At 40.7% G+C, this 9,610-nt stretch overlaps 1 pseudogene; it reads right to left on the reverse strand.

The window, feature by feature from the left end:
- Positions 1-6,440: 6,440 nt before the first annotated feature.
- Positions 6,441-9,256, reverse strand: LOC118855126 (annotated as a pseudogene).
- Positions 9,257-9,610: the final 354 nt, after the last annotated feature.

The raw sequence follows: 9,610 nt of genomic DNA on the forward strand, positions 1-9,610 counted from the left end.
GTGTGAAATGAGGTATGCAGACAATATGATGATATAGTTGGAAAATTCTGAAGATGCAATTAAGAGGTATTTGAACAAATTAACAATTTTATCAAAATAGTAGAATATAAAATAAACCCAAATAAATCATCAATATTTTTAGAAATGACCACAAAAATCTTGCAAGAGAACATAGATACCCCATTTAAAATAACTTTAGACAGTGTATCACACCTGAGAGTGTATATGCCAAAACAGATGCTGGAACTACATGAACAGATCATAAAAGTTACTTTTTATACAAATAAATGCAGATTTAAGTCATTGGAAGAATATCACTTTTTACATGTAGACAAAACTGATATAATTAAAATGACAATTTTACCTTATCTACCTATTTATTCGATGCCATCCCATGTGAATTATTAAATGTTATAAAATATAACACATAGTCAATATTTCAAAGTCACTAATGAAAAAAATGCAAAGGAAGGTGGTTTAGCAGTACCAGGTCTTAAAATATATTATATGGTAGTAAATATCAAAACTATCTTGTCCTAGTTAAGAAACAGAAAGGCAGAAGAGCATAGACAAAAAATGCACCGAAATGAAAGATTATATTAACCTCATGTTTGACGAATGTAAAGATTTAAGTTTTGGACATAAGAATTCATTATTTAGTAAAAAAATTTTGAGAAAGCTGAAAAGCAGTGTGACAGAAACTGGGCATAGACCAATATCTTAAGCCATTTACCAAGATGAGTTTAAAACGGATATATGACCTATGTATATAGGGAGATATCATAAAAAATTAGAAGGAAATGGAACATATTACCTATCAGACTTATGTATAGGAGAACAAATTATGAATAAACAAGAGATAGCATTTTGAGGTTTAAAATGGATAATTTTGATTATATTAATCAGGTTTTGTGTAGTTAAAATAATGTAGCCAAGATTAGAAGGAAAGCAAAAAATTATGGAAATTCTTCATAGAATGTCTTTCAGACAAAGGCCTCATTTCTTTAATATATAAAAATTTTGTCAAATTTATAATCATATGAGTCATTCTACAATTAATAAATGGTCACAGGTTATGAACAGGCTGTTTTTCAACAAAAAAACTTTCAATTTGAAATATTCTTTCAATAAAGAAATAAAATTATGTGTGTAGTCATATGAAAGAATGCTATAAAGTATTATTGATTACAGAAATGCAAATTAAAATAACAGATGTTATCTTACACCTATCAGACTGGCTAAAATGATAGATGCCCTTCAATTTGGGAATGGCTAAACAAGTTGTGGTTTACAATTGTGATGGAATACTACTGTTCTACAATAAATGATGAGCTGGTTGATTTTTTAAAAAAACATGGAAAGACTTACATGAAATAATGAAAAGTGAAACGAGCAGTACCAAGAGAATATTGCACATAGTAACAGAAATATTATCTGAAGAAAACTTCATTCTGAAGAACAACTTAATTCATGTTGAATTATATAAATACTCAAACCAACTACAAAGAATTTATGAAGGAAGATGCTATCCACCTCCAGAGAAAGAACTGATAAATAGATGTATAGTATGGTTTTACACATATATATGTATATGCAAGTATGTCTCTGTATATACATGTACATACACACATATGTACATACATATATTGGTGTATATACATATACATATATGTGCATATACATACATTATGTATGTTCTTAATTATAACCTTCTCTAGGATGGGGGAGAGGGAAAAATATAAATAGAATGTAGTATAAATGAATACTTACAAATAAAAACTGTATGGCAGAGAACAAAAGAAAACTTTGAAGGAAGCACAGGAAAGCAGGGTAGCATTGAAAACAATGTGTACTATTTTTTACATAGTTTTTATTTAATTAATCAATCTGAAATGAAGATCCATAGTTTTATATTGAATCTTTCCTTCATGTTCTGCTGTGTATGTGGAAATACTAGTTTTTTCCTCTTTTTGTATTTAAGTTCAAAATGAATAAAATATTAAAAACAGAACAAATATCACCTACTATTCTCCCTAAATTTTTGCATTTGAAGGACAGTGTGAAATGGAAAGAGGTGGTGGTTAGACCTCCTGTGGCAACTCCCTCTACTGATGCCAACTGATAAACTCTGCTTAACGTACATTCTTAGAGAGTTATGTGGGAGAACTGAGAATTTAATTACACATAGTACCACAGACAGTTACAGAAAGCTTCTTTCATAGTTACCGACACATAATAAAAACTTAATAAATTTTTATTCACTGATTAACTGCCTTAAATGCAGTCCAGGACTCTGCCATTATGTAATAAAATCTAAACAATTTTTAATAATGGAATCCCACGTTTTATTCACTTTGATTGGCCTGATTAAAAAAACTCCTAGCATTTGTTTTATTTCTTTTCGTTATTTTTTCTTCTAAGTTTTTTTAAAATAAATAAATTCATATAATTTAGAATTAGAATCAAGGTACAAAAGAACTTGGCCTTATAATCTAACTCATAACCCAAAAGATACCTCTACTCTTAACATTCTCAACAAGGTATCCAACCTACGTTTAAAGGAGGGAAAGCCACTGCCTCTTGAGGATACTCATTTCACTCTGTCCAGTGCTAACGGCTTAGAAATATTCCCCTTCCTAACATTCAGCCTAAATTTACCTCTTCATAATTTCTCCCCCTGTATTTTAACCTCTGTATTTATCAGATAAACCATTTTTATTACCATAGCAATATTCAATTGCATTCACATACCACAATTCTTTTAGCCATTCCCAGTTGATGGACATCTGTTTTGCTTCCAATTCTTTGTTATGTTCTAAAGACTGTTGTAAATATTTTGGTGTGCATGATTATTTTCTCCTAATCAATGGCTTCCTCTGTGTGAAATTGTATGAGACTTTTAATCATATTATTTGCCTAAGTCCAAATCCTTTTCCAAAATTATTTCACTTATCAACAGTTTATTAATGTGCCTATCAACTCACAGCCCCTCCAACATTGACTATTGACATTTTGTTGATTACCTTTCCCAATTTGGTGTGAAGTGAAGCTTCAGGGTTGTTTTGATTTATATTTTTCTTATTTTGGGAAATGGCCATTTTACACATGCACACACACACATTCATATATACATATACATATACCTATATATACATATATGTTATTACACACACAGACATATAAATAATTAATCTTGGATATCCATCTCTTATCAGAGTAATTTGATACAAAGATCCCCCCGCCCTATTCAACTGGTTGCCTTCTTATCATAGGTGCATTAATTTTGTATGTGGAAAAGTTTTTCAGCGTCATGTAATAAAAGATATCTGTGTTATCCTCTCTAATCACTTCCTTTCTAATATTTGTTTAAGAATACACCTCCTACACATAGCTTTGGGACTATATGATCTGCTTGTCTTCTAAATTTTTTAATGGCTGATTTTTTAATATTAAGTTCATATATCCATTTATAGGCTTCTAGGTGGCACAGTTGGTAGAGCTCTGGTCCTTGAGTGAGGAAGACTTGAGTTCAAATATGAATTTAGGCACATAGTAGCTGGGTGACCTTGGTATTTAACCTTGTTTGCCTCAGCTAACACATCTGTAAAATGAGCTGACAGAGGACATAGCAAACTTCTCCAGTGCCTTTGTCAAGAAAGCCCCCAAAAGGGTCAATGAAAAGTCAGACACAACTGAAAACTAACTCAACAACAATGACAAATCCACTTATTGTAGGAAATGGTGATCCAAAATGGAGACTAGCAGAACAAGATCTTAGATACAAATGATCAAAGGACTCCAGAGAGGTGGATAGTTTAGAGTTGAACTGGTTTACCAAGGGGTCATTATGGGGAAAAGATGAGATTATCTGTGGTGGAGAGCTGATGCCCTAGAAGCCAGCTAAGGTATTAAGGGATTCCCATGGTGTGGATAAAGAACAAAGTTTGAAATTGCAATATAAAAAGAGAAGTGGAATGACTTCAGTGGCCTTGAATGTGGAAGTGGAGCATTTGTGGGTGGTGACAAGATCAAGGGCAGTTCTATTTTTTGTGTGAAAATGAAGTAAAATACAGGAATTGGTCACGGGAGAGGAGTAAGTTGATAAGTGTGAGATTTAGGGTAGTTGAAAGAGCATCAATTTGTACATTGAAGTCCCCTAGTACGAAGCAAGAAATGGGTAGAAGAACAGAGCAGAGCTTCCCTTTCTTAGCTTGATGCAGGGTCAGGGTGTGAAGAGGAAGAGTCAAGGACCATTCCCAACCAGAGAAAGTCAGCATCTCCTGCTCTTTTTCCAATATCATTAGGTCCAGAAAGAGCTTAAACACCAAAGGTTGTCTTGATTAGCTAATGTCTGTTGATTCACCTCAGTTCCAGTGCCAGTCATTATGTCCTGGGACTTGTGCCACCAAACGACTATGTATTTTTTTACACATTAACATTTTTTGCAGATTTTAGCTACTCTTCAGCCATTAGTGCACGAATAATGATTGGGTTTTTCATGCTCATCTACTACAATAGATTCATAGCAAAGTTGTTGTTTTTTTGTGGATTATTTTTGCTACCTAAAATTTTCTCTTGGCCTATGATCTAAATGTAGCTTTATATAAGACTTTCCATTATAGCACTTCCATAGCATCTACCACAGATGCTAGTCTATTCGTTCCTGTATTTGTGGCCTTCTGAATTCCTCCATTTACAGAGACAATTTCTTCACTTTTGACTTCTGTAGTTCCAATGTGATCAATCGCTTTTTCTGTGACTTTCCTCCACTTGCAAGTCTCTCCTAGTCTGACACATACCCCACTTAAATGGTTTTACATCATGTATAATGCGATATCTCCCCTCACCTCATTTTGTCATCTTACTATTCTTATCCATTTTCCAAATCATCATGAGAATCTGTCCTGCTGAAAGCTACCAGCGGTATTTCTTCATCTGTGTTTGCTACCTCACAGCAATGCTCATATTCTGTGGGACAGGAATCCTTCTGTATTTATACCCTTGGCCTAGTCATTGCATGGCTAAAGAGAAAGTGGTGTCAGGGTTCCACAACATGATCGACATGTTTTTGAGCCATCTCATCTGTAGCCTGAGGAATAAAGATGTCAGTATAGCTTTCATTATAATTTCCAGGGGGCAAAGTCATCAATAGGCTTATCCTTTTAATTAAGGAACACAACTAAGGTAATTGCTTTCTCTGCATTTACACTTTCCTAGTGCACAAATTTTCTAAGGCCCATAGACTCCTCCATAGAACACAGGAGCCGAATCCTTCCTTTCCTTCCTGACCTCAGAAGCATTATAGCCTTGAAACTTTCTTGTGACTGAATCTGCATTTCCAGTGCTGATTTACAGTGAATAGAAATTTGAAGAACTTGAACCTTTTGGTGTAACTCAAGTCCTCAAGGGCATGAGACTTTGTGAAGTTCAGAAAATTTCAATTCGTCTTTTTTTTTAAACTTTAAGTATTATTTATTTGGCTGAAGAAGCGAACTGGTTAGGTTGATGGGCTCTCTGGCTGTGGGTGTCTAGGGACCCTCAATACTGGCTGAATTAGCTGGGGGGGCAGGAAGAGGTGATGATGACACACCCTTTCCTTCCCTTAGGTCTGGGAAGAAATCTGAGGTAGCCAGAAAATTAAGGACAGTATCTGGTCCTCATCCGTGTCCCCAATAACCTTAGAGAGGGACTCAGAGGTAGCTATTGAGAAGGGGAACTGCTACTCGCTTGTCATCACCAGACTCTCCTCAAACCTGCACCTGCTTCAGGGATAGACCAACCCTGAATGGTACTAGGCTGCCCTTGAAAAAAAAAATGAAATCCTGGCCTGTAGCTCATCCAGTCTTCAGGCCCCTCAAGGGCCAGTGGCTCAAAGGTCCACCTGAAAGGGTGGCTGATCAAAGGCTCTGGTCAGTTAAGACTGCTCCAAGGCCCCTAGGAGGAACGGCTCAGAGCTCTGTATGGAGATTCAGTAAACTGCGGCCCCGCCCTGTATTTCTACCAAGCTGTAGAAGGGGGCTACCGGTGCGTGGGCCCCTCGGCTCTGATAGACCACATCTGCCTTTCCTCCTCTGTGTGATAATCTGGGCTGTGATCTCTCCCAGGGCAGGGACCTCATATTTTCCTTCCCCGGCTCTCTCCACAGAGCCCCTGGGTGAGCACTGAGCACACTCCAAAATTTGGCTATGTGGAGAGACACCTCTAGCTAACGCTTGTTTCTCCAGATCAGATAAGTGACCCTGAGGAAGCCTGTGAACATGGGAGAAGCAGGACAGAAAGGCTTCAACAGGTTCCACAGAGTTGCTAGTGTTGGATGAAGGCACAGGGGGGTTCTCCTTGGCAGCAGCCAGCAAGTCCATTTTCTCTGCTCCCCATAGATGGGATCAGTCATGTCCGAGGACAGGTTTGCTTCCAAAACCAAAAACTTCCTGGGTTAGGTGTTACAGTGACTTCTTCAGGGGACACCAGGTAGTGTCAGGGTAGAGAAGGCAATGGATGGATTTAAACCTCGTGGGGTCCAGCTGCAGGCTGAAGGCACCACCCACACTCACCACGTTCGTCAGATTCTCTGGGTCCCCGTAGGTCAGGGTCATCTGTCTGAGCAGGGTGTCAGCCGACAGCCTCTGCAAGTTCTCCAGGTGGGAGTGGAAGAGGGTGATATGCAAGAGTTTCACCTGCAGCAGCTCTTCGATGATATTGCCAATGGTGCCGTCATCAGGAAGTCTGACCTTCTCGGCAGTGCTGATGAAGTTGCCCAGGCTGGCCCAAGGACTCCTTTTGAGGTCAAGACCTCTGTTGTTGCAGAAGCCAGCTCCTCCTGTGGCAAACCAGAACTGGATTGTAGATGAGGTTCCACTTACCTGGGCTCTGTCAGCCTCCTCAATAGGGTGGTCCAGACTAGTTCGCCCCACATAGACATCCTGACTTGGGGAGAAACCAGAGAGCAGCTGTAGGAGCCTTTTGGAGTTCACATAATTGTCATCATCTACATGGAGAACCATTTCCTTCCTGACTCGATGAACTTGTCGTACTCCACAGACATCTTCCAGCAGAGTGCCTGGCGCGTGTGCATGGCAGAACAATCGGTGCTGATGACATAATCTCCTGCTCAAAGGCGTGACTCTGGGTCTTCACCATCCGTGAAGATGAAGGTCTGCTGCTGCGCCCGGGAGATCGAGGTGCGGAAGAGCAGCTCCAGCCGGGACTTTAGGTACTTGGTGGTGGTCTTCACGGCGATGAAGATATCCCTGAGCTCCAGCCTCTCGGGCGTCCGGGGATGAGCGGCGGGCGCCCCCAGGAGCCGCTGGAGCACATCTTGCAGGGGCTGGGCCACGCCCCTTCCCGGGGCCGCGGGGCGCTGGCTGGCTGCTCGCGGGTGGGGGGCGGCCGGGGTGGCTGGTGGGCCCGGACCCACCAGGGAGTCTGGAGGCGGGGGAGGGGCAGCAGCAGAAAGGCTCCCAAGGCCACGGACAGCACGAATCAGAGTTTGCCGAGCCCCACGCCAGTGCAGGTCACCCTTCAGTCCCCGCGGGCCACGGGGCCCTGCTATCGCCGGCTCCCTCCCCGCGGGCCCCGGGCCGGGTGGCCGGGACTTCGGGCTCCAGGCGCCGCCTCCCGACGGTCGCCAAGCACCCAGGGGATGCACGGGGAAGCATCCGGCTCTTCACCACCTTGTGCCTCGGTTTCTCCTCAGTGTTAGGCCTTGGACGTGAGAAGTCCCTCCCTCCGGAGCCTGGGGAGGGAGAAGATAGGGGAACCGAGGCGCTGGCGGGCGGCGGCGGTGGCTGAGGGCGCGGTGGCGACTTCGGCCCCTTTAAGGGCGTTCCCCGCCGAAGTTAAGAAACTTTCAATTCATCCTCCTGAGGACACTTTAGGTCAACTTTCAGAGCAGAACGGGGAAGGATGTCAAGTCCTAGCAATTGTCCATGTGCCCATTTCACTTGCTCTTTATATGACTTTAATAGAACTTTGTTCTATTAAGTGACTTGGGGATGATAATCGTTTAATGCTGCAGGAAATACTATTAATATTCTCCTCAACCATTAGACGCATGACTGGTGACTGATTCTATCTCCATTATCTCCACTACATAGGAAAAAGAATTCTTGGTGTACTATGGGCCACAGTCGATGCACTTTGAGGTCCCTTCTATGTTTGAGAGTATCTGATTCTGAAACTGAATGTTTTAATGTTGCTTTTATGGAATATCTGTAGAAACCAGAGGGGTTGGAAGAAAGGGTTGAATGAAAAATATTTGGATGGCCCTTCATCTCATCAAATTCCATCCTGAGTTGCAAGAATTAGGATTCATTGGCCTTAGAACTGATTGACCTATCATTTCAAGGCATGATTAGAGAACGTGCAGATTGTTTCTTTCCCACAGGGGCGGTTGCCATCTCTGAGGCTTGGTTGGTTGGATTAGGGAAACTAGTAAAGGAATGCAGTGGCTGGGAGAGAGGAAGGTGTGCTATGTCACCAGCTTCCACCTGGCATATAACTAGCATATTGGGGAACTGGCTACTTGGAACATGACAATAGATGGAGCAGAGGCTAGAGTGCTAGGAGTGGAGTTGTAAAGAACTGAGTTCAAATGTGACCTCAGACCCTTACTGGCTCTTAAATCCCAGGCAAGTCACTTAACATTTGACTCAATTTCTTCATTTGTAAAATCGCCTGGAGAAGGAAATAGCAAATCACTGCAGTATTTTTGCAAAAAGAAAACTCCAAATGGGGTCAGGAAGAGTCATTAATGAGTGAAAAATCACTGAAGGCTGAAGGCTACTTGGAATATATGCAGGCAGATGCTTCCTCTTTTTAAATTATGTTTTTTATTATGAAGTGAATAAGCCATAATAGATAGGATCATTTTAATGCACAGGAATAAAAGAACATCACCAATGAAGCTGTTGATTTTCATTATGTACAGTTTTAAAATGTTTATTATCTTTGTCAATAGTAAAATTGTAGTGTTTGTTGATGCTGCCTTTTGAAATTCTTTCTCTTATTTTCTATGTATTTTTAAAAGGATTCACTGGTTTTCTTTTATTTCTTACATCATTTTCATTACCTATTTAACCCCTAAATCTGGAGTGATATTATCCTTCTCCATCAGACATTTTTCTTCAAAGAGGCAAATGAATGGAAGTTGAACTGTTAAAGACACTGGGCCTGGCCTCTAAGGGGCTTGTCTCACCCCTTGCCTATTTTCTTGTTGTTCATGTGGTGGCTCCATCAGGTTGATGCCTAATGAGCTCATGGTCCTTATTTCTAGTGCCTCCTGAGGGCAGCCTTGTTCTCTGTGCACCATGGAAAATTCCTGACAACAACATCTGAATATACTCATGACTTCCCTTAGTAATTGTGATTGGGTCCCCACAGATCTGGGTATGCCATTATGTGCTTTTCAGAGGGGCATGCTAAATAGCTCTGGGTGTCCTCAGTGGAGCCTTTGTCCCTTAAGAGCACCAACATGCACATTCTTGTAAAACCCTACTGTGAGTTTGTGACCAAAAGCCACAGAAAACCTTTGATGTCTCAATTTGGACCCATGTCCATTGGACAAGCCTGACTTTGGTAGTTGTCATCCTTCATTCATTAATAAGATCAGAAA

This window comes from Trichosurus vulpecula, chromosome 6, assembly GCF_011100635.1.
Source record: "Trichosurus vulpecula isolate mTriVul1 chromosome 6, mTriVul1.pri, whole genome shotgun sequence".
Taxonomy (NCBI): Eukaryota; Metazoa; Chordata; class Mammalia; order Diprotodontia; family Phalangeridae; genus Trichosurus; species Trichosurus vulpecula.